General features: G+C 43.5%; 2 long non-coding RNA genes across 2 annotated transcripts in view; both read right to left on the bottom strand.

Moving 5' to 3' along the window:
• The window catches only part of Gm5095 (predicted gene 5095), a 180,902-nt gene that overhangs the window by 65,553 nt on the left and 89,667 nt on the right, over positions 1-25,682 (bottom strand). The gene's annotated exons all lie outside the window — the stretch shown is intronic.
• Positions 17,349-25,682, bottom strand: part of Gm32660 — a 31,073-nt gene continuing 22,739 nt past the window's right edge. Inside the window, exons 2-3 of the long non-coding RNA XR_386211.2 lie at positions 24,383-24,537; positions 17,349-17,790 (exon numbers count right to left, since the gene is read on the bottom strand). This is a non-coding gene — a long non-coding RNA (predicted gene, 32660). The remainder of the gene's footprint in view (positions 17,791-24,382; positions 24,538-25,682) is intronic.

The following is a 25,682-nucleotide window of genomic DNA, read 5'->3' as shown; positions in this document are numbered from 1 at the left end:
TTAGGTCAGGTAAGAATACCTGGAGAGAGATTAGAAGAAAAAGAGGAAAAAGGGAGAAGAAAAAAGATCGATTAGCGGAGGTCTCTAGGAGAAGGAGCCTGTGCTCTGAAGAAACAGACTGGGAGGAAGAAGCAGCCCATTACCAGCCAGCTAATTGGTCAAGAAAAAAGCCAAAAGCGGCTGGCGAAGGCCAGTTTGCTAATTGGCCTCAGGGCAATCGGCTACCAGGTGCACTCCCGCCCTATGCGGAGTCCCCGCCCTGCGTAGTGCGTCAGCCCGTAGTGCGTCAGCAATGCGCAGAGGGGCAGTGCGCAGAGAGGCAGTGCGCAGACTCATTCATTCCCCGAGAGGAACAAAGGAAAATACAGCAGGCATTTCCAGTCTTTGAAGGAGCCGAGGGTGGGCGTGTCCACGCTCCGGTAGAATACGTACAGATTAAGGAAATTGCCGAGTCGGTTCGTAAATACGGAACCAATGCTAATTTCACCTTGGTGCAGTTAGACAGGCTCGCTGGTATGGCACTAACGCCTGCCGACTGGCAAATGATTGCAAAAGTCGCTCTCCCTAGTATGGCCAAATATGTGGAATGGCGAGCTCTGTGGCAGGAGGCGGCACAGGCGCAGGCCCGAGCAAACGCTGCTGCTTTAACTCCAGAGCAGAGAGATTGGACTTTTGACTTGTTAACGGGTCAGAGAGCTTATTCTGCTGAACCTGATAAGAGGTATCAATGGAAGATCTTACCACAGGGAATGTCCAATAGTCCTACAATGTGCCAGCTTTATATACAAAAAGCTCTTTTGCCAATGAGGGAACAATTCCCCTCTTTAATTTTGCTCCTTTACATGGATGACATCCTCCTGTGCCATAAAGACCTTACCATGCTACAAAAGGCATATCCTTTTCTACTTAAAACTTTAAGTCAGTGGGGTCTACAGATAGCCACAGAAAAGGTCCAAATTTCTGATACAGGACAATTCTTGGGCTCTGTGGTGTCCCCAGATAAGATTGTGCCCCAAAAGGTAGAGATAAGAAGAGATCACCTCCATACCTTAAATGATTTTCAAAAGCTGTTGGGAGATATTAATTGGCTCAGACCTTTTTTAAAGATTCCTTCCGCTGAGTTAAGGCCTTTGTTTAGTATTTTAGAAGGAGATCCTCATATCTCCTCCCCTAGGACTCTTACTCTAGCTGCTAACCAGGCCTTACAAAAGGTAGAAAAGGCCTTACAGAATGCACAATTACAACGTATTGAGGATTCGCAGCCTTTCAGTTTGTGTGTCTTTAAGACAGCACAATTGCCAACTGCAGTTTTGTGGCAAAATGGGCCATTGTTGTGGATCCATCCAAACGTATCCCCAGCTAAAATAATAGATTGGTATCCTGATGCAATTGCACAGCTTGCCCTTAAAGGCCTAAAAGCAGCAATCACCCACTTTGGGCAAAGTCCATATCTTTTAATTGTACCTTATACCGCTGCACAGGTTCAAACCTTGGCAGCCGCATCTAATGATTGGGCAGTTTTAGTTACCTCCTTTTCAGGAAAAATAGATAACCATTATCCAAAACATCCAATCTTACAGTTTGCCCAAAATCAATCTGTTGTGTTTCCACAAATAACAGTAAGAAACCCACTTAAAAATGGGATTGTGGTATATACTGATGGATCAAAAACTGGCATAGGTGCCTATGTGGCTAATGGTAAAGTGGTATCCAAACAATATAATGAAAATTCACCTCAAGTGGTAGAATGTTTAGTGGTCTTAGAAGTTTTAAAAACCTTTTTAGAACCCCTTAATATTGTGTCAGATTCCTGTTATGTGGTAAATGCAGTAAATCTTTTAGAAGTGGCTGGAGTGATTAAGCCTTCCAGTAGAGTTGCCAATATTTTTCAGCAGATACAATTAGTTTTGTTATCTAGAAGATCTCCTGTTTATATTACTCATGTTAGAGCCCATTCAGGCCTACCTGGCCCCATGGCTCTGGGAAATGATTTGGCAGATAAGGCCACTAAAGTGGTGGCTGCTGCCCTATCATCCCCGGTAGAGGCTGCAAGAAATTTTCATAATAATTTTCATGTGACGGCTGAAACATTACGCAGTCGTTTCTCCTTGACAAGAAAAGAAGCCCGTGACATTGTTACTCAATGTCAAAGCTGCTGTGAGTTCTTGCCAGTTCCTCATGTGGGAATTAACCCACGCGGTATTCGACCTCTACAGGTCTGGCAAATGGATGTTACACATGTTTCTTCCTTTGGAAAACTTCAATATCTCCATGTGTCTATTGACACATGTTCTGGCATCATGTTTGCTTCTCCGTTAACCGGAGAAAAAGCCTCACATGTGATTCAACATTGTCTTGAGGCATGGAGTGCTTGGGGGAAACCCAGACTCCTTAAGACTGATAATGGACCAGCTTATACGTCTCAAAAATTTCAGCAGTTCTGCCGTCAGATGGACGTAACCCACCTGACTGGACTTCCGTACAACCCTCAAGGACAGGGTATTGTTGAGCGTGCGCATCGCACCCTCAAAGCCTATCTTTTAAAACAGAAGAGGGGAACTTTTGAGGAGACTGTACCCCGAGCACCAAGAGTGTCGGTGTCTTTGGCACTCTTTACACTCAATTTTTTAAATATTGATGCTCATGGCCATACTGCGGCTGAACGTCATTGTTCAGAGCCAGATAGGCCCAATGAGATGGTTAAATGGAAAAATGTCCTTGATAATAAATGGTATGGCCCGGATCCTATCTTGATAAGATCCAGGGGAGCTATCTGTGTTTTCCCACAGAATGAAGACAACCCATTTTGGTTACCAGAAAGACTCACCCGAAAAATCCAGACTGACCAAGGGAATACTAATGTCCCTCGTCTTGGTGATGTCCAGGGCGTCAATAATAAAGAGAGAGCAGCGTTGGGGGATAATGTCGACATTTCCACTCCCAATGACGGTGATGTATAATGCTCAAGTATTCTCCTGCTTTTTTACCACTAACTGGGAACTGGGTTTGGCCTTAATTCAGACAGCCTTGGTTCTGTCTGGACAGGTCCAGACAACTGACACCATTAACACTTTGTCAGCCTCAGTGACTACAGTCATAGATGAACAGGCCTCAGCTAATGTCAAGATACAGAGAGGTCTCATGCTGGTTAATCAACTCATAGATCTTGTCCAGAAACAACTAGATGTATTATGACAAATAACTCAGCAGGGATGTGAACAAAAGTTTCCGGGATTGTGTGTTATTTCCATTCAGTATGTTAAATTTACTAGGACAGCTAATTTGTCAAAAAGTCTTTTTCAGTATATGTTACAGAATTGGATGGCTGAATTTGAACAGATTCCTTCGAGAATTGAGACTTCAGGTCAACTCCACGCGCTTGGACCTGTCGCTGACCAAAGGATTACCCAATTGGATCTCCTCAGCATTTTCTTGCTTTAAAAAATTGGGTGGGATTAATATTATTTGGAGATACACTTTGCTGTGGATTAGTGTTGCTTCTTTGATTGGTCTGTAAGCTTAAGGCCCAAACTAAGAGAGACAAGGTGGTTATTGCCCAGGCGCTTGCAGGACTAGAACATGGAGCTTCCCCTGATATATCTATGCTTAGGCAATAGGTCGCTGGCCACTCAGCTCTTATATCTCACGAGGCTAGTCTCATTGCACGAGATAGAGTGAGTGTGCTTCAGCAGCCCGAGAGAGTTGCAAGGCTAAGCACTGCAATGGAAAGGCTCTGCGGCATATATGAGCCTATTCTAGGGAGACATGTCATCTTTCATGAAGGTTCAGTGTCCTAGTTCCCTTCCCCCAGGCAAAACGACACGGGAGCAGGTCAGGGTTGCTCTGGGTAAAAGCCTGTGAGCCTAAGAGCTAATCCTGTACATGGCTCCTTTACCTACACACTGGGGATTTGACCTCTATCTCCACTCTCATTAATATGGGTGGCCTATTTGCTCTTATTAATAGAAAAGGGGGAACTGTGGGAAGCCGCCCCCACATTCGCCGTCACAAGATGGCGCTGACATCCTGTGTTCTAAGTTGGTAAACAAATAATCTGCGCATGAGCCAAGGGTATTTACGACTACTTGTACTCTGTTTTTCCCGTGAACGTCAGCTCGGCCATGGGCTGCAGCCAATCAGGGAGTGATGCGTCCTAGGCAATTGTTGTTCTCTTTTAAATAGAAGGGGTTTCGTTTTTCTCTCTCTCTTGCTTCGCTCTCTCTTGCTTCTTACACTCTGGCCCCATAAGATGTAAGCAATAAAGCTTTGCCGTAGAAGATTCTGGTTGTTGTGTTCTTCCTGGCCGGTCGTGAGAACGCGTCGAATAACACTTCCGTAGTGACAATCTCTCTGAAGAGCTTGGTCAGCTCCCATCCATCCAGTCTTTCTTTAGTCTACCTGCTGTTTCACTGAGTGCTGTTGCGTCAGGCATGATGGCACATTCTTCTGCATGGATGTGTTTTTCTATCTTCTTCCTGGGTATTTATCATATTTTCCAAGTGAGGTGGAAATCACTGGAAGACCCAGCTGTGGCTCCTCTCTGTTTTGTAATTATTTTGCTAGCTAGCCCCCTTTCTCTGCATCCCTCACACCGTTATCACTCCCGACATCCATACCTTGTTCCTACCTAAGAGACAGGCAGTGATAGGCTTGCTCTGTGCTGCAGAGAAAGGAGTAGGTAGGTACAAGTCTATCTCATTTTTTTTTTCCTGAGATAGGATAAGCCAACTAACTGGTCCCTTCATTTTCTCCAGTTTCAGTAATCACAATTGAAGCCACACTTTTATCTTGGTGAAGTCATTGTTCTCCTTTGCTTGGTGAGTGTTTCCTACAAGCTCATCCATCAGTCATGGGAAAGAGAGGTGCACGCCCCCCTTTCAACATTACCCTATCTTACCGTGACACAAAACAGTGCGGAGCCAGAACCAAGGTTAGGGAGATAGGTGATGAACGAACTTGATCTAGAGGTTCGTTTTACTCTGACACTAACCAGACCCCAGGCGCTGAAAGATGCTTAGCTTAATTGCTTTCCCAGGAAGGAGCAAGATGGGGAAACTGAGCACTGTAATCAGTGCCAGGTCTTTTTGTTAGAAGTGCAAAAGACATCAGCTGCAGGGCTGGGGAAGGAGTGTTTCTTGATTTCCTTCCTGGTACTTAGTTATTATTCTGAGGAATGCACTTAATTATAGAGGACTTGGTTATTTGCTTTCTAGTAGCTAGCTCTCTCTGGGTGATTCCTACCAGAGCCCTCCCTTCGCTGCAAAAAAACAAAGGCATGTTTACAACTGGACAGCATCTTTTGGCTCCCATTTCAGAGCTCTCTGCACACCAAAGGGAAGCAAGGTAGTGTGATGCAAATGGGGCCACCTCTGCCAACTGGAGACCTATTTCCAACTGCATGCAAACTAGAACTCTCCAAAACCCTGTGAACTGTAAATAACGTAGGTTGTGAAAGGGGTCAGCTTAGTTTAATTTAGAGTTTCTCGGAGCTTTTCTATAGGAATTCAGACGCTGCTGAACAAATCTCTCTGGGGCCAGTAAAAAAAAAACAAAAAAAACCCACAGGGCCAGCACCTCTATTTACTCTTTAGACTCCTGCCTGTCTGGTGGAGGTCTGCTCTTAAAAGCTAATCAGCTCTCCCACAGTTGCTGCTGGCCCTTGGTGGCAAGTCAGGCCTCCTCCACACAGCCCCTGAATTGAGTTGCCAGAGCATAGGACTGACTGAGAAAATTGGCCAAGGATGCATTTGCAGGAAAAGCAGCACTGAGAACAGAGAAAGTCTGGGAACAAGCGCCAATCCTGTCAGCTTCCCGATGCCTGCAGCCCATTCCCATACCGCCCCGCTAACAGTCACCTACTGACTTCCTGTTTTTGGAAGCTATAACTTCAGTTTCAAAACAGCCAAAAAGGAATTAAATAAATAAAATAATAAAAAAATTAAAATTGGGCCTGTGGCTGTCTGTCCCTTCATGAGACAGGGAAACCTACAGTCCCAAAGGATCAAATAAAAGGATGCTGAGAGCAAAAAGGATCCCGGGGTCCTTATTTCCTGCTAAATTCTCTGTCAACAGCAGTGATCTCTGTCAACCCACAGAAGAGAGGGACGTTCTAAAGTCTCACTTTCACCAAGCTCAGAAAACAAACGGTTTGAAATGTGGCCAAAGATTAGGCGTAGCTCATCGGAGGAGTCCTTACTGAGAAGCGAGAACAGCATAGTAAGCGAGGTGTTAACGTGCCTGGCTCTGAAGTTCTTTAACATAGAGCAGATTTTTAATTTTCCCCCCAAAGTTATAAGAACATGATTTCTCCCCAAAGTGGCAAATTTCACAAGATTTATTGGTAGAGACAGCTGCCTACTCTGGGACAGAACTTGAGAAATAGCCCAGCGTATGCCATAAAGCAAGTTAATGCTCTGTTATGATCACAGACTCGAACTGCTCCCCTCTGAAAGGAAGCTCAACTCCTCGGTGCAGATGGTTTCATTCCGGGAGCTGCTTGATCAATTTATACTGCAAAGAGATGCAGACAGGTTTCCGAGGATCGCTGCTGATTCAAGAGATAAGGGCAATAGGTGTTTGATCGTTCTGAGGCAGCAGCCTCTCCTTGCTGATGAGAAGGTCTCTGCTGCATGACTTCAATCATGGGCAACTGAGCCTGAGTGGCAGGCCATCAGAGACCTCGAGAGCCTGTCTTTCTCAAACATCTGCTCTTTCCAACATCAATACACCGAAGCAACCGCACTAGGTAGTTTTACAAGCTTCATCCTAGAATCAGTCTATACTTATGGAAATACTTTACCTGGAAAGGGAAATGGTTTGTCGTTTAATATCTAGCTACCTGTTATTAGCTGCCCATACTTTGCAGACACTGACAATACCTACCTTATATACTTAATGTAAGATTGTCTGGCAGGGGCTGTGTGTTGGTACACGCCTGCAATCCCAGGAGTCAGGAGGCTGAGACAAAGCTCCAGGTGGGAAGGAGAAAGCACAGTCCTTCTAGGACTCTGCTAGATTGGCGGGGTGGAAGGGGGAGAGGAGGAAGAGAAAGGGAGGGGGTCCCAGGTCCTTGAGCACATTAGAGCCTTTCTTTCCCGAGGTGAACAATAGCTCAATAATAAGTAAAGAGCTAGGGTATCCCATAACTCATGTCCAACAAAGTCACCAGTGGTTTCTAGGACCTTTATCTTATAAACTCAAGGAATGAATGTAGTGATTAACTGGACCCCCATTATAAGGGGGAGCCAAAGATGAAGGAAGCAGGCAGAGCAGCTGTATAGCCCTGATGTTGCTCTCACTGACGAGTTGTCACAGAGAGTCCCCCACCAGGGGGTTAATGAGCTTTTGCTGTGTTGAGGAATAGTGTGAGCTGTTGGTGAGTCCAGTTGTCCCATCTATGAGGTATTGATTCACCTAGTGTCTGGTCTGGAGTTTGGGGCACACGTTCCAGGGATCCAATCCCACATGATTTACAGGCAGCTGTGCTCATTAGAGTTGCTGTGTAAGCTGATGGGGTGGTACACGCCTTTCATTCCAGCACTCAGGAGGCAGAGGCAGGTTGATCCCTGTGTCTTTCAGGCCTTTCTGGTCTACATGGTAAGTTACAGGGAAAGGCAGCCAGGGCTACAAAATGAGGAATTTCTCAAGGAAAAATAAAATAAAAAGTTGCTTTGTACAAGGAGAAGAAAAATAAACATCAGAAGCACAAACCAGTGCTTCTAAACATTTTTCTTATTTCCAGCCTCTGGTCAGGAGAATGCTGTTAATAGAACCAACAACCTCTCCAGCCTCTGGCTAAGGTATGTCAAGTGGCAGAAGAACTCTTTATTTCCAGGTTGCCACATTAAGCTGCACAGTTAGTTTCTTTCTCTTTTTCTTATTAGAAAGAAAAGAAAGAAAAGAAAGAAGGAAAGGGGACAGGAAGGGAAGAAGAAAAAGAGGGGTGAAAGGAGGAGGGAGAGAGGGAACAAGAGAAGGGCAGAAGGGAGGAAGACAGTGGAGAACGAGAATGAATCCATGGCCAGACATGAAGTAAGGATAGAGTCTGGCTTCCCAGATCTACCCGAGCACAACCAAAGGCAGACAGCCGCCCCCAGAGGTGTCTATTGTGCATCGAGCTTGCTTTGACTTAGCACTGGAAGATGAAAACTAGGTGTGGATGGGACAAGAAGGGAACTCTGTACTGGCAACAAGAATAGCTGTAGCAGTTTAGAGAGCCTCTAAATCGGGGGGTGGGGGGGGCAGGCATCTCCAGTTTTTCTCTGAGGATCCCGGCAATCTGTCATCAGTATGACTGATGGAGAAAGGAAGCTCAGAAAAGCAGCTGTTGTGTTGCTAGGCTGTGTGCACAGCCCCGCACATATGGCGCCCGTCCCCACCCACACAAGAATGAGTATACTCACAAGAATGCCCACATATGCATGTGCATATTTACAGTAATGTGTTCGGGAAGGGTAGCTATGTGTGCCATCCGTTTGGCTTTCTTTCTTTTATTTTATAAGTTAACAAAAGAATATATGTACAGTTTTAAAAATAGTTAAGTTTTAAATCACTTCTATAAATAGCTAATCTTGATAATTTTTTTCATACATCTACAAATGTATGTATTGCTCCTGGTAAATTTGATTGCTTTTAGTTGTATTCATAGCTACAGTGTTTGATCTCGCCAAATGGCAAATTTGGGAAATGCGAACATTTGAGCATTGCTTGTTTTGGTCTCACTGTATTGGCACACCACACCACCCACGTGAGAGGTTAAGCCAAGTCCTGGAAACAGAGATTCTCTGGCCTGGCTCCACTTTCCTTACACATACTTGGGAACCGTCAGGCACAATGTGAACTTGTAGACTCTGCTTGCTTACTTTGTAATTAGCTACATGCCTGAATTGAGTCTTAGGGATGTAAATATTTGGGAGGCAATTCCTCCATGCCTGCATTTTGTTCAGGAGACTTAGCTCAAAAGCCTAAATTCACAGCTTGAAATAGCCCAAGCTCCTTCCATTTGCAAACGAACATTCAAGTCTCAATCATTTTTTCAGTCTAAATAGTCGCATCCTATGATACTTTCCTCTCCCTGTCCTTCCTTATTCTCCTGTGTGTGTGTGTGTGTGTGTGTGTGTGTGTGTGTGTGTGTGCGCGCGCGCTTGTGCATGCACACACTCGCTTTGCCAGCTTTTCCTTCTGGTCCCTTACTCCACACTCTTGCTGCCTCCTAGCATGCATCTCTCTGCCTTTAGATTCTCTTCCCTTTATTTGATTTGACCTTGAGGAAATCATCACTGTCCTAAGCCAGGCCCTTCCTTGTGCATCTCTGTCACTCTTCAAATAAATAGTCAATAAATGGGAGAGGAAGCTAAACCCAGATATTAAGACACGAAAGGAACACTCAGGAGGCAGAGGCAAGCAGATCTTTGTGACTTGGAGGCCAGCCTGGTGTACAGAGAGAGAAGAAAGGGTTTGAAGCAAAGCAGGAATGAAAGCTGGGAGGAACCTTGGCTAAATCAATGAAAAGACCAGATCAAGAGAGATCACCTCAGAGAGGAAACGGATAGAATCTTGGTTTAGGCAATAAGTAACTTAGGTAACACTAAAAAGCCATCATTTATTAAAGTGCCGAGAAGAAAGGGATAAAACTCAACAGGTTAAAACCTGAGATGAATTAAATTTCCCAAAACACCAAGAAAAAAAAGTGGGGCTAGGGAATGGGGTAGAAAATGAGACCGTCTGAAGGCCATCAATGGCAAACTCCACAACAGGGGAAAGACTGAGGCAGTGTTTAGATAGCTTGTGAGATGCAGCAGGCTTGCACACTTTCCCAGGGTGCAGTCCCTCGGCAACTAGCCCTCTGCAGAGTAGCCATCGATCATCAAAAGAGCCCAGAATGAGCCCCAGATGACCTTTCCTGCCTTTTCATGAATAATGTTAGCCATGGTGTCTTTCATCATCATGGAACTTCTCCGGGCCTGAAATAACCCCTGAGCCTCTCTACCCTTAATCCAGTGAATACAAATCCCACCGCAGATGCACAGGGAATGCTGGGTGTTCATTGGCTAGTCAGTTTTACTGCACAGCGTCCTTGGACTGGAGTTTCGGAGAATCTCTTTGCTTAATCAGCATGTTGCTGAATTTTTATATTAAGCCTCAGCACAGCCTTCACATGAACACAAAAATACAGCTTCCCTTTTTAAGTTTTTACTTATTTAGATTTTGAGACAGGGTCTATAGAGGTTTGACTAAGTTTGGCCCCCATAGACCCATGTGTTTGAATGTTTGGCCCACAGGGAGTGATGCTATCCTTGTTGGAATAGATGTGGCCTTGTTGGAGGAAGTGTGTCGCTGTGGGAGTGAGCTTTGAGGTCCTATGCTCAACATCCACCCAATGTGGAACAGAAAGTCTCCTCTGGCTGCCATTGGATCAAGATGTAGAACCCTTCTCCAGCACCACGTCAGTCTGGATGCCGCCATGCTTCCTGCTATGATGATAATGGACTGAACTCTGAAACTGTAAGCCAGCCCCAGTTAAATGCTGTCTCTTATAATAGTTGCCTTGGTCATGGCATCTCTTCACAGCAATGGAAACCCTAACTAAGACAGGGTCTCACTCTAAAGAGCTGGCTGTACTACTTTCTATGAAGAGCAAGCTAGCTTTGAACTTGCAACAATCCTCCTTCCTCTGTTTCCTGAGTGCTGGGATTGCAGGAGGGTACCACCACTTCCACCCAAAAATACAGCTTCTTCTTTAAAAAAAAAAATCTATTTTCTGTATAGGAGTACAATATAGCTGCCTTCTGTCACACCAGAAGAGGGCATCAGATCCCATTACAGATGGTTGTGAGCCACCACGTGATTGCTGGGCACTGAACTTAGGGCCTTTGGAAGAACAGTCAGTGCTCTTAACCACTGAGCCTTCTCTAGAGCCCCCAAAATACATCTTCTTAACAGGATATATAGAAATAGGGATTTGGGCTTTGGGGATAGCATTTGAAATGTAAATGAAGAAAATATCTAATAAAAAAATAGGGATTTGTTAAATCCCTATTTAATTAGTACTATTACTATATTATAGTATACTATTGTAAATCTGTATTTAATTAATTATTAAATATTAAGGAAAAAACAAGGTGAACTTTTCCGTTATATCAAAGTATGTCCAGTAGTAGACAGAAACCTTAGTCACTAAAGACTCTTGAACTTAATAATGAAGAAATAGAATTGGAAAGCAGTCTGGTTCAGTGGTTAAGCCTCGGGGTTTGGTTTCACCAACCCCCTCTCCAGCACTGCAGCTTTCTTCATTCTCTTTCCGTAGACTGTTGACTACCCCCATTCTATTCTTCCCTTCTTAAAGTCCAGGTCAGATCTTATATACCCTGCTGTCTTCTATTGACTTGGCTTTTGGACAGGGTTGTAGTCGCAATAACCACACTAACAGCCCTGTGTATACAGTTTATCATCTGTGTCTCGTCTCCGTGTTTTGACTGATTAGTTTTCCTCTTCATTGCAGGTTGTATTTTCCAACTTCTTTGACTGCCTTTGTGACTTCTTGCTGAACACTGTAAATTTTTAATTTCACTCTTTTGGGTGTTGGGAAGCGTGCGTATTCCCTGTAGCTGTTCCTGCACTTTGCTGTGTAACGCTCTTAAGAAGCTCAGAGACAGTCTGATCCTTTTAAGTTTCCCTTTTAAGCCTTCTTGGCTAAGACCTGGGAGATCGGTGTTTGGGACATTTTTTGACCCTGCTGTATAACCCTGCTACTCATACAGCAGCCTCAACCTTGAAGTGCCGTGAACTGTGAGACTTCCCATGCTGGCTGGTGGCCACAGGATCCTTGTGCTCTATGAGCATCCCTAGGGATGCTCCAGCCCTCCCAGATGCCTCTCTCCTTAGGGCATGCTAGTCTACTCTCAACTGAAGATGGAGTTAGACCTTCAGTAGATCACTGGAGCTATGTTTCTATGCAGGGCTCTTCTCCTAAGCACTCTAAGCCCCTAGTTATACCTGCTTTGACTTCCCTCAACACGTGACTATGCCTCCTCCATGATATGGGCATGCTCTATTCACCGGCCCCTCCCTTCCCTGTGCTGGGTCCTATGGGCTCTTTCTGGGCAGTGACCAGAGGACCAGAGTAACAGCTTCTTTCACTTGTTTCCCATCTCTTATCGTTCACCATCATTCATCACATGTTATCCAATGGCATGTGCTGTTGTTTGACCTATTTTGTCTAGTTTTCTAGTTGTCTGATCACAAGGACTGCAATTTCCAATCTCTGCGATTCCAACTTAATGAGGACGACCCATCTCAAGGTGCCCTGTCTTCAAATGTAAGTAGGTATGTGTTCCAACACCCTAAACCTGCAGCAGCCAGCACTAAGTTCAAATTAAACCATCAATAGGGGCAAGATGCTACTGAAATGAACTGCAGAACTCACTGCTCACTGGAGTGGGGAACTAGAGATTCAGAAGAAATTTTCCTGTAGGGATCTTGAAGTAGAAGGTGAACTCCTGGCTGCTCCAGTAACTCCTTGAATAACTGAATTTTGGAAATGAGACATGAATAGGTTCATAGTCTGTTCTGTTTGGCATAGATAAAAACCAACCTTGTATTGTTGCAGGGTGGGTTTCCTACTTCATGCTCAAGGGCTTCTGGGGCACTACAGGAGCAGGCTCAGTTTTCACATGCATATAACTACGTACAAGATTCTATAAAAATGTGTTTCTCTCCTTATCCCCTTGGAGAGATGGGTCTAAAGCAGTGTACTTGTTACCTGGGAGTAGTAACATATTGGAGGAAAGATTCATTCTGGCTTTCAGTTTCAGAGGGTTCTATCACAATCGCTTGGTCCCATGCATTTGAGAATGAATGGATCTGTTGCTTTGAGTTCGCTTATGAATTGAACTCCCTCATGCTTGCCTTGGGCAGAGCATCTAAGTGTATAGAGGCTTCTATATGCTTTGTATATGGGTAGTTTGACAGTACTTTGCTGAGGCCTGCAGCACAGAATCATGACTTCCTACCTTATAGCTTCCCTGATGCAGTAAGGTCCAAACATAGTGCCTATTTACCTGGAATGTGTGTTAACAGCTCAGAGGAGCAAGGGAAGTCACCCCTCAAGCAGTAGAGAAGATGGTTATCCTCAGATAATCCATGGCACACCCCCTTCAGTGGCTGGTAGCAATGGTGAAGATGCCTCTCTTTCATTGCCCTGTTCCTCTATTCTTTACTTTCGCTCCCAATAGCATATTCTAAGTTATTCACATGAAGTCTTTATCTGAGAACCTGCTTTGGAGAGAGCCGAATTTTTGTCTGTTTCGCAGTTTATCTGAGAATAGGTCATCGAAGTAGTTCAATTGTCAAAGCCTCGTGAACAGTGTGGAAATGTATTCACTTGTTTAGCTAGTCAACAAATATTTATTGAGAGGCAACTGTATTGCTGAAACCAATAAACAGATGGCTCTTGTCAAACTTACATTCTGGGAAGAAGTGACAGCCACGGAATGCATACACACATATATCAAGTACTGGTAAGCGCTAAGAAAATGAAGCAGAGAGAGGGAGAGAGAGAGAGAGAGAGAGAGAGAGAGAGAGAGAGAGAGAGTAGGTAATGAGTGGTTTTCAAAGGTATAAAGAATGGGGGTATGTTTGAGCGGAAAAGTAATGAGAGCTCTCTTCATTGGTAAATACAGATGGAAACCATCCCGAGGAAGGGAGCTGGCCTGTAGAAAGACTCTGAGGTAAAGACATATATACATAGTATGTTCAGGAAACAGCTAGCAGGACAGGCTGGAGAAGATGGAAAAGGACAATGGAAGGAGCTGAGGGCAGAAAGTTGATGCCAAACTGTAGTGTACAGGACCACACAGGCTGTGTTGAGGGAAGGTTCTGAACATGGGCATGGATTTAGAGGGATCATTATGCCTGACACATGGAAAGGGGTAGAAAGGAAAAACACTAGGGAGGAGTGGTGGTAATGTGTGGGAGAGAATGAGGATAGAGATTTGATCTGTGGGACCGGTCCTAAGAGGTGGGAAAAGCCTAGTTAACACTTCAAAGATGGAAGCTCCTGAATGGGCAAATCTGTCCTCAGGTATGCAAAGGAGTGTGTGTCACAGATGTCCTTTGATCTGACCCAGATTTTCAGGTATTTCCTTGCACCAACACAATAAAATTCAGGGCTGGGGAATTTGCTGGGTATCTTTTATTTCTGGCTAGTCTGCTCTTTAACAGGAGAGTGGACAGCCATCTCCTTCATCTCTTGACTGTGTGTGTGCTTCTCAAGCCTTCAGCTGCCCCCTCCCTTGACTCTGATGAGGCAGTGAGACCATGCGCCCATTTCTAGACTGATTTTCTTCGATCCCTTCTCATTGACTTCCCCTTCCCTCCCCGTCCCCATGACAGACTCAAAATTCTTTACTTAATCTACACCGAAGCTAGCTTAGCTCTTTATTTATTCTCCCAAATCTATTTTTCATGGCATAAACTTTACATGCTGAGTATTTCAAAGTTTCAGAGAAACACGTTCCTGCGACTCAGAATCGTATCATCTCTTTCCTTAGACAGTGAGTGTCAAGACTAAGTAAGGGAAGGTGGGTCCAAAGAGAAGGCAACTGCCACTCAAATATTCTGGGACTTAAAAAGGAAAACTAGGTATCTTCAAACATTATTTTATCAGGAACAGTCATGTTTATATTCTTCTGTGAGGTTAGACACAGTCTTATTAAAAGTAAAAATGAATGGGGCTCAGCCATTAAGAGTGACACATGTTCCATTTTCTGGATCTACATGGCAGCTAACAGCATCTATAACGTTCATTTCTGTGGCTCTATCATCCTTGCTAGGCACTGTATACATGTGGTGTATAGACATACACACAAGCAAAATATCCATACACATAAAATAAAAATAAATAAACTTTAAATAAAAATGTCAAAATATACAAGCATGATTGAGACAGTCATATAATTGATTGTGGGTTTTGTTGTTGTTTTCTGAGACAGGGTCCCATTCAGTAGCCCAGGCTGGTCTGAAACTCACTATGTACCGCAGGCTGGCTTGGTCTTTGTCAGTCTTTCCTGAGTCATACCCTCCTGGGTGCTAAGTGACAGGCAGGAGCCACCACACCTGGTTTAGCTTGTAGATTTAAAAAAACACGCATGCCTAAATCTAGCCAACTCTAAATGAAAAATTCAGCAGATAGGAAATTAAACAAGGAAACACTCCACGCTGAGTGATGTGCATGACCTGATACAATCGATCATTTTCTTTTCCAGCATCCAGAGCTACAGTCTGTCTCCTCTGCATGGAAGAGTCTGCAGGTCCAGCAAGCTTCATGTGCATTCCTTAAGAGCTGTCAGACACTTTTGGCTTTCTGGGTAGTCAGTGTGCTGGCTTCCCCAGGCCAGGCCTTTCTCCTGGACATCCTGGGCATAAGAATCATATATTCTACTGCCAGCACACAACAAACTCCTCTGGCAGGTCCATCATATGTCTCCAAACTTGTTGATCTAAAACAGAAGTTCCCTAACTCCTTTTGGTAGCCCAGCCCAACACAAGTAATAGGTACTTTTCCCTCTAGCTTTTTGGGGGATAGGTCATCTTTTTTTACTCCTCGTATTTGACTTCCAATCCATCAAAATTACCTAGCGGCTTTTCCTTCAAGTGATAACCTGCATCAAACCACTTTTTATGTCTTCCTCTGTCACCTTCTATAAATTCAGCACCATTTTCTTTAGGAGCCTCAAGACAATGACTCTGCGCAACCAAAATATTTCAGCAAGGCAGAAAGCCTTTCCTTCTGCCAAGAAGGCAAACACACCACATGGCATCTCATGAAGTCTTCCTTCCTAATGCCAAGGGGGTTCTTGTGCTTCAGCAACAGTGGTCAGAGCCCCATGCTGCATTCTTATGCGACTAGCTGACTGAAAGCCACTTAGTTCTGCTGCGTCCAGCAGTCCTCCAGCAATGAGCCTGGCTGGGGTGGCAAGGGAATTGAAGAAAAGAAAAACACATAGAGGCACAGAAAACCATACTCACCGCAGTGATGGAGAAACCATTAGCACCCACAAATGTTTATTACATAGACTTTGAAGAGGTCAACTCAGAAACTTTGGAAAATTCCACCAGGCCCCTCCCCTCCTGGAAGAGAAAGGTCATAGAGAATATAGGCACCACTCCCCCTCCAGAAGGGAGGGCTAATTACATTCTTCAGACCACAGAGAGTGGTCATCTGCGGGTTGGGGAGGCCCAGAGCACTTAGACAATTCCGTTGGCCAACTACAGACAAGGGAAGTCCTTGCCACCTCATTCCCTAAAGACCAATCAGTTTAAAAGTCACAGTGTTCTGCCAATCACATTGTGCGTAATGGCTGCTGCTCTGAAAATTGTATAAAATCTCACTGAATGGGCTTCGAGGGTCGTTCTCTCTCGCCTTCATGTGCAGGGCGACCCCAGCATGCTGGAACAATAAGATTTCTCTCACTTTTGCATAGATTCCCAGCTCCTCTGTTCACTCGGGAGGTGGGGGGGTTCTCTGATAAGTTAAGGCTCACCAGAGTCTTACAAGTTGAACAGGGAGGCGAGGTTATTGCTACAGCTGAACAAGAAGTAACCGCATATGGATAAACAAGGAGGCAAGCATTATGGTGTACAGCTGGATCAAGGAGACAGGTTTAGGTGCTCCCAGTAAGAGCAGTCTCTATGGGGATATAGTCTTCAGGCTGGTTGGAGAAACCTAGGATGGATGCTCTCTACGCATACTATCAACACCTGCTGACACCTAAGGACAGGCTTGAGCATTCCCATGGGTCTAGAGTCCTCAAAGTACCCAAGCAAAGTATCACATTCACTCAGAGATTCCACCACTCAGGGCTCCCTCCCTACACAGTTTGTAAGAAGAAGGCAGTTTTAAGCACCACGCATGACCTGGAATGCACACTTTCCCTTCAGGAAGGACCGAATCCACAGGAATTAAACTTCTTCTTTACAGCAGCTTTTAAAAATAAAGTCTGTCTTATTTAAACCCCGGATAGAAAAGATGTACACTTCTTTTCTATTTCCCAGAAGTCATATCCATATTATCAAACTGTCCTCCTGGGGGCTGGGGAAATAGTTTCCAGTAAAACGTACTGGATGCTTTCCTGGAGGACTCTCATTCAGTTCCCAGCACCCGCATGAAGGCTCAAAACCATCTCTAACTCTAGTTTCAAGAGATCTAACACCCCTTTCTGGCCTCCTTGGGCATCAAGTACACATATGGTGCACAGATACCGAAACACATAAACTATTAAATTAACTAAAATTAAAATTGTTTTAAATACACACCCTCCCTTTTGATTGTCTCATTCCATCCTACCCTTTCTATTATCGTGTCTGACAACTCTAAAATGTAAACTAAGCTTTTGCTTTCTGGGATGTCAAAAAATCCAGAAGGCATCATTTTCACCTTTGCAAGAAAAGCTGGGCCAACATCACATCAACATCCCTTTTTAAATTCACCAAAAGTTTGAGACCACAGAGTAAGTCGATGCCCCTAAAACTAGACATGGGTCCTCACTGTTGGCTGGAAACAGAATCCCCCAGCGAATGCTTGTATGGAAGGCATACATCAACCTGGGGTCTGTGAGAGTTACAAACTCTGAGAGGGACAGTGGTGGTGGTGGTGGTGGTCGTGGTCGTGGTGGTGGTGTTGGTGGTGGACTTTCAGGGTAGTTCCCACACCTCCTGAGTGTTCCCTGCCTGTGATCTTCCAGCAGAAGGGGTAATGAACTGATGTGAGAGAGGCCTCAGCTCTGTGCGTTCCTGTGGAGGAAATAGTAGAAGATGGTCTCCTGGGGGAAGGGAAACAGACAATTTATATCTGTTACTATGAAAACTTCTCCTCATGCCTTGTCTCAGGAAGGGAGGCTACTGTATCCTAATAGGGCATGCAGTGAAAAGAACTGAAAATCCAACTCTCAAAGTAAGAAATCCTTAGACACACACACACACACACATACACACACTCACAGAGAAAGACAGAGAGAGAGAGAAAGAGAGAGAGAGAAACCTATTCTAAGTTTGAATGAATGACATAGAACAAAATGCTAATCTATGCTCTTGTAAAACACGTTTTAGCAGGATTTATATTTGGTAGAGTATTTGAAAAAGGAGACAGTAAAATTATCAAGTAAATCACTTAGTATATACAATAAGTGACTCTCATGTGGATACAAAACATGGGTCTTTGGGACAGAAACAGTTAAGTGGAACTGACACATTTGAAAGACAGCAAGGGGACCACAGTCTGGAGTGAGTGGAGGGAAGGGGAACCTATTGGAGATGAGGAAGTCTGATGGTTTGTATATACTTGGCCCAGGGAGTGGCTTTATTAGGAGGTAAGGCTTTGTTGGAATAGGTGTGTTAATGTGGGTGTGGGCTTTAAGACCCTTGTCCTAGCTCATGTAGTTTTCTCCTAAAGGCCTTCAGATGAAGATGTAAAACTCTCAGCTCCTCCTGCACAATGCCTGCCTGGATGCTGCCATAATGACAATGGACTATACCTCTGAACCTGTAAGCCAGCCCCAATTAAATATCACCCTTTATAAAACTTGCCATGGTCATGGTGTCTATTCACAGCAGTTAAAACCTAACTAAGCAGGGAGAGATGCAAGGTATAGGCTGGGTGATGGCTTTCCAGTCACTGTGATGATTTCAAGCTGAGAAGACCATGATATGATTTCCATATCTTCAGCCATGTCTAGGCCATGAAGGAAACCATCAAAGACCTTCTTCATTTCTTTAACAGGGTGTTTTGTTTTGGGACAGGGTCTTACTGTGTATCCCCCTGCTTCTGCTCCTGGAGTGTTGGTATTAAAGGTCAGGACACCTAACCTTCCTTTACCTTTTTTTTTTTTTTAAGAGTGTGATTTCTAGCATCTCCTTTTGATCATTGCTTCTGTGTCTCTGGTGACCACTCATCTGCTCTTTCATGCCCTGTGCATTCTTTCATTAGAGCACTTAGCAAATTAGTCGGAGTCACTTAACATAAACCCCCAGTCTGATGATTTGCAACATCGTTGAAGTATCTGTTTGTCTGTGTGTGTGTATATATGTGTGTGTGTGTGTGTGTGTGTGTGTGTAATTGAGAGAAATATTTTTAAATGTTTTAATTTTATTTTATGTATATGGCTGCTTTGCCTGCATTTATGACTGTGCACCCCATGTATGCCAAGTCCCCACAGAGATCAGAAGAAGGAGCCAGATTTTGAGTTACAGGCAGTTGTGAGCCACCAGGTGGGCTCTGGGAGTCGAACCCAGGTCCTCTGGAAGAGCAGCAGGTACTCTAAACCACTGAGCCATCTCTCCAAACCTCATATGTATATTTTAAGTGAAAGAATAACATGGAGAAGGCTGGGAGAGAATTATACATATACATAGCATGGTGCGAAGAAAGGGGAAAGATTCTAAGGAAAGAATGTTCTTCCTTCCAAAACCTGTTTTGGGGTTCAGTTCAATGAGCATCAACAATATCGAGGTTAAGCAAAAAAGAAAAAAAAATCAAACAAACAAGAAACAACACAAGCACTGAGGCCAAGAGAGAGGGAATTTGAATAACCTAGTTTTGAAGAAATGAGTGTGAATTCACCCAAACACAATGATTCCATTCATAAACATTCATATCCATAGGTTCTAAGGAACACTACCAGATCAGAAATTTGTCCTCATGGCTTCCGATACCCACAGTTCAACCAAAATAGACACTCATAAGTTTGAGGTACGACATTTAGCATTTAAACATGATTGGGTAAGTTTGGGTTTGCTATCTCAGTATATTCTACGAGTGCATGACACTTGTGAAAGCCTGTCTGCCTCTAGTGTCAAGGTTCCAGTTGTGTTCACATTAACTGAAGTCTAAAGCTGCTGAAGAAAGAGCTATATAGAAACAGTCCAAACCAGGCAGCAGAGAATATATATATTCCATTTTACAACTGATATCAAGCAATCTAGAAGGACAAAGACTGAAGGAACAGCAATTCTTAGAAAATTATTGCATTCCTGACTGATACAGAGATTGATTCTTTGATTAAAAAGAACATTGCCATCCCTAGATAGGAGAGTCTTTTAAATAAGAAACCACATAGCCAGAACAGTGTAGCAGGGCACTCTCTGGACTGAGATTAGGAGACCTTAATCTAATCCTCCATCCACCGATCACAAACCATCACTGGGGAACTTTCCCTTCTGGAAAAAACTTCATTTCTGTCCTCTGTTGAGAAAGGTTAGATAAGCCTTGGATGTTTCATATTGTGCATTCATTTATAAGATCTATTATATACATATACACATACACACACATATATACATATGTGTATGTATGTATGTATGTATGTATGTATGTATGTATGTATGTATTTACACCACATTCATTCTTGGTGTCTGTGTCTGAAGAGTCCAGAAGAGGGCATCAGACCCCCTGGTACTGTAGTTACACATGGTTATAGGCCACCATGTATGTTCTATGCACCAAAATGGAATCCTGTAGAAGAGCATATGGGCTCTTAACCACTAAGCCATCTCTCCGCGTTTGTTTGTTTGAGAAAGGATCTCACTCCATGACTCTAGCTAGCCTGAAAAAATCACATGTGGTCTAGGCTAGTTTCAAACTCATAAAGATCCCTCTGCCTCTGCCTCTTCTGCCTCTGCCTCCTCTGCCTCCTGCCTCTGCCTCCTGCCTCTGCCTCTGCCTCTGCCTCTGCCTCTGCCTCTGCCTCTGCCTCTGCCTCTGCCTCTGCCTCTGCCTCTGCCTCTGCCTCTGCCTCTGCCTCTGCCTCTGCCTCTGCCTCTGCCTCTGCCTCTGCCTCTGCCTCTGCCTCTGCCTCTGCCTCTGTAGAGCTGGCATTAAAGGTGTGCATCACCAGGGCCAGCTTCATGGTGTGCTTTCTTTATTGTTCTTTTTTAATCAGCGGAGATAATAGATATAGACATGTTCGGGAAACTATAAATCATAAATGATACTTTCATAATTACATAACCAATTTCCATCCATTGTTATGAATGAACCACTATGAATGAATGAACATGTTATGTTTTAACTTATTATTCCACAGTCTCTTTCATTGTGGACATATGTCACAGCCCAATCAATGTGTCACATGTGATTGGCAAGTAAATAGCCCTCCACAATGAGTATAACCATTTAAGCTACACTCAAAGAAAACCAAATTTTAAGACCTCGTTTTCTTCCTTTTAAAGAACATATCTAAAATGGCCTTAGAAAACACTCAAAGCAAGGAAGTAAATGGAGGCAGGCCTGTGATAAAATCGTTTAAGATTTGCGATTCATAGAACTACAATGTCATAGAGTAACGTTGTAAGTAGTGAGTGGATTTTCTCTAGCCATCTTCACTGTTGTAAAGACACAGTGAAATATTACTTTAACTTGTTTGATAGCACTTTGTAAATATTGTTCACTTAACAGACATGATAAATTACTCACTGCCACACAGCCGAACGGAAGTCAGCCTTTACAACTATGAAGTAAGCAAAGGGCTATATTTAAAAACGTGGAGACTGTAGTCATAAAATGTGATTTAACTGAGGATTTTATGGTGTGCTTATGAACAAGTAAATCAGATTCTCCAATGTTTACCTCTTATAACTTCTGGTTTCACAACCTGTCACATAGAAATAGACTGCTCTAATTAACCCCTAACACAGAGATTCCCCCAGCAGCCTACAGATGACAAAGTGTTAGATTCCCTATACTTGGGTGTCATCGAGTGGGTGTCTCTAAAACTAGATTTTCTTGATTAGTGATCAGAACCAGGATCTTGAACTGACAGACAGGCATATGTAGGGAAAGAAGACAATCCTAAAATACTGTAAACATTTTTAAAGTGAACCTTATTTATGCAAGAAAAACTAATCCCAGCACTCCAGAGGCAGAGATGGGTGAATCTCTGAGTTGGAGACCAGCCTGGTCTACAGAGAGAGTTCTAGGACAGCTGGGGGAAAGTTATTCATGTAGTGGCTGTAGAATGGTTCAACAGGTTAAACGGTTCCTGCTGCCTAACCTGATGACCAGATTCTCCCATAATGGGAGCAGAGAAGCGCCTTCCTCAACTCTTCTAACCTACATATATACAAACACACACACACACACACATGCATCATAGATAGATCGATACACGATAGATAGATAGATAGATAGATAGATAGATAGATAGATAGATAGATGATAGATAGATAAATAGATAGATGATAGATAGATAGATAGATAGATAGATAGATAGATAGATAGATAGATAGATGATAGATAAAAGATGGATGGATGGTTTGTCTTAGGATTTCTATCACTATGATAAAACACCATGACCAAAAGCAATTTGGGGTTGAAAGCAGTTATTTGGCTTACACTTTCAGGTAACAGTGCATCACAATGGGAAGTCAGCACAGGAACTCAAGCTAAGCAGAAACCGGGTAGCAGGAGCTGATGCAGAGGTCATGGTGGGGTGTTGCTTATTGCCTTGCTCCTTATGGCTGCCTCAGCCTGCTTTCTTATAGGACCCAGGATCATTTGCCCAGGTGTAGCAACACTTAAAAAGAACTGGGCCCCTCCCCCATGAATGATTAATTAAGCATATTCTCAATAGAGGTTCCTTCCTCTCAGATGCCTCTAGCTTGTGTCAAGTTGACATATACTAGCCAGCATAGTAATAATTTTTTGAAAGGTGGAGTGTTTAAATTTTTTCTTTCATGTGTATATATATATATACGAGGTGGCAGAACAGAGATCTGATCCCTTGGTTATTTGCTGCCAGGTAGATAATGAGTGTGGAGTCCAGGATCCTCTGCATGAACTGCAAATGCTCTTTGATGGCTCAGAGGTTAAAAGCACTTGCTGCTCTTGGCAAGGACCTGTGCTCTTAACCTCGGAGCCCTTTCTCTCGCCCCATAATTTTTTTTAACCTACTCTTGGAGTCCAAGCATGGGTGAGCTTCGTCTACTTAAGGTTCTACTTTGAAATAAAGAAAGCAGGATATTGGGAGAGGATTATAACACATGCTAGCAAACGTTCTGTTGTTGTTGTTGTTGTTTGTTTGTTTGTTTATTCGTTTGTTTATTTTTGCTTTCACAAAGGGCCTGATAGCAGAAATTCCAGGCCTTGTGCATCCTCCAGTTGGCCGAGACTCCTCTGCCGTAATACCTCCAGCAGATACCTCGAAACTGTGTGTACTCCACTGTGTGCTTCCAGAAGCCCATTTACAGAGGCCTGAGTTTTCAATGCCATATTTTTGTCATGCATCATGAAATATCTGTGCTTTGATTTTTGTCTAGCGTTTGAAAGCTCAAAAAAGAAGAGAGTTGATAAGCCATCCCAGAACAGGTGGGATGCAGCATTTGACCAGAGGCCTGGACTTGGCTGGCCTGGTCTGTCATTATCATGGACAGAAGGTATTGCCCTGACAGATAAGAGCTATTTTCCTCAGGGCTGTGTGTCGTCTTTCTTCATCTTATCTAATTTTTGGAAGATAAGAAAACTGTGTCCGGCTATTATATTATAGCCTGTGATTATGGTGTCAGCAATGCTGTCTTAACTTGTAGAAAAAAAAATTGAAGAGGAGGGGGGATTTAAGGCAGGTTTCCCTATATATCCCAGACTGTCCTGAAACTCCCTCTGTAGGCCACACTGGCCTCAAACTCACAGAGATCCTCCTGTCTGAATGCCTTTCTAAGACAACTTGGCAAGTAGCAGTTTTACAGGCTGTGTATTTTCCATCAAAAGTCATGCACTTTTGCTAGAAGTTAAATTCCAGTTAGAGTTACTGAATATATTTGGTTAATAAAGTGGAAAATTTTTTGAAGTACAGTTATTTGATAGGTTTGATTGAGAATTCTATAAATTATAAATAACCTTTTTTCCAAGCATGGTAGTGCACACCTTTAATCCCAGCACTTGAGAGGCAGAGGCAGGAGTATCTCTATGAGTTCAAGGCCACTCTGGTCTACATAGTGAGTTCAAAGACAGATAGAACTATATAGTGAGACTCTATCTCAAAAACCAAACCAAAACAAGACAAACAGAAACAACAATCTCAATTATATTTTTGTCTTTTTAAAAATACTTCATGAGATATAATTATATCGCCTTCACTTTAAATTTTTTTTAAAAAAAATGGTAAAGGCAATTGTAAATTTGATAATTCATACTTACCTAGTAGCCCTTCCTTAGCGGATTTTCCAGGAACTAACAAACCTTCTGTGATCAGAAAATAAAAAATAAAAAAAACAGTAGTTGGAGTTTTCTATCATTGCTATGTATCAAACCAAACACTAACCCAGGTGATGCCCAGCTCACTGAGCCATCCAAGCCTGCCTACGCTAGCTAGATCACTATCATTATCTCCATTACCCAGAGAAGAGGGAGGAAGCAGACAAAACTGAGATGTGTCTTGAGTGGGTAGCTTTCAAGCTCTCAGATCATCAGATGGCTTTTGAACTCTTCTCCAGCTGGCTCCACAGCTCACTGTAAACCACTGGCTCTCAGCTTCTCAGCCCAGGTAGTAACTGCAGAGAATCAAATGAGTGCATGTAAAGAGACACGGCTCACACTCATCGTTCTTTCCTGTATCCTCTTCATCTGTCATCTAGGCCAACGTGCTGCCCGTGACAGTGGAGAGGAACACAATGGCAGATGTTTAGCATGCATTCAAAAACACCAAAATATTTTGTCAGGCAGTTTCTTGTCTGGTACATATTGGCACTCTATTAGGTGCAAATACTAAGAAAGTTTGTGTTTTCATTGCAGAGAAGTCAATCTTCTATTTATTTTTCCTAAATAATGATCTGAATTCCTAGAACAGTACTTCAGATCTTTCTAAACAATCTAATTTTCTTTCTTTTTCTTTGTCTCTGAAAATGAGAGAGAGGTGGGGGAGGGAGAGGGGGGGAGGGAGAGAGGGGGAGAGGGAGAGGGGGAGAGGGGGAGAGGGAGAGGGGGAGAGGGAGGGGGGAGAGGGGGAGAGGGAGAGGGGATGAGGGAGAGGGAGAGAGAGAGAGAGAGAGAGAGAGAGAGAGAAAGAGAGAGAGAGAGAGAGAGAGATTTTTAACAATCTTCTCTAGAACAAATCCTCCAGGACTAAGGACTACAGCATACCCTGGGTCTCACATCTGGGCATCTTGACTCTTTCTTATCTGGCTTCTTTGTTTAAGAGTTCCTAAGCTAGGACTAGTGACAGAGAACAGAAGGAAGACAAATAAGTAAGCATTTAAGTGAAGACGAAACCTAAGGTAACTTCTGTCCAGGGCAATGTGGAATGGTCCATCCAGCTGTGTTTTACAGTAAGGAAACACGACCGAAAGGCAAGAATGCAGCACGTATCATTTATAGTAAGTACAGAACAGCTAAGGTAAAATCCAAGGAGTAGGTGTGGAGAGGAAAAGTAATCCCAAGGGAAGAAGAACTTTATGGAGAGAAATGGAGCATGTGGGTTGCAGCTGGAGAGATGGCTCCGTGGTTAAGAGGACCTGGGTTGGAAATGTAAATGAGTTAAATACCTAATAAAAAATGGAAAAAAAAAATAAAAATAAAAAAAAAAAAAAAAGAGGACCTGGGTTCGGTTCCCAGTACCCAAGTGCTGGTTCACATCCATCCACATGGAGCTTCAGTTCCAGAGGATTGAACACCCTCTCTGACATCCTCGGGCACCTGG

The sequence above is a fragment of the Mus musculus genome, chromosome 18, assembly GCF_000001635.26.
Source record: "Mus musculus strain C57BL/6J chromosome 18, GRCm38.p6 C57BL/6J".
In the NCBI taxonomy this organism is placed as follows: domain Eukaryota; kingdom Metazoa; phylum Chordata; class Mammalia; order Rodentia; family Muridae; genus Mus; species Mus musculus.
This window is presented reverse-complemented; position numbering and strand designations above follow the sequence as displayed.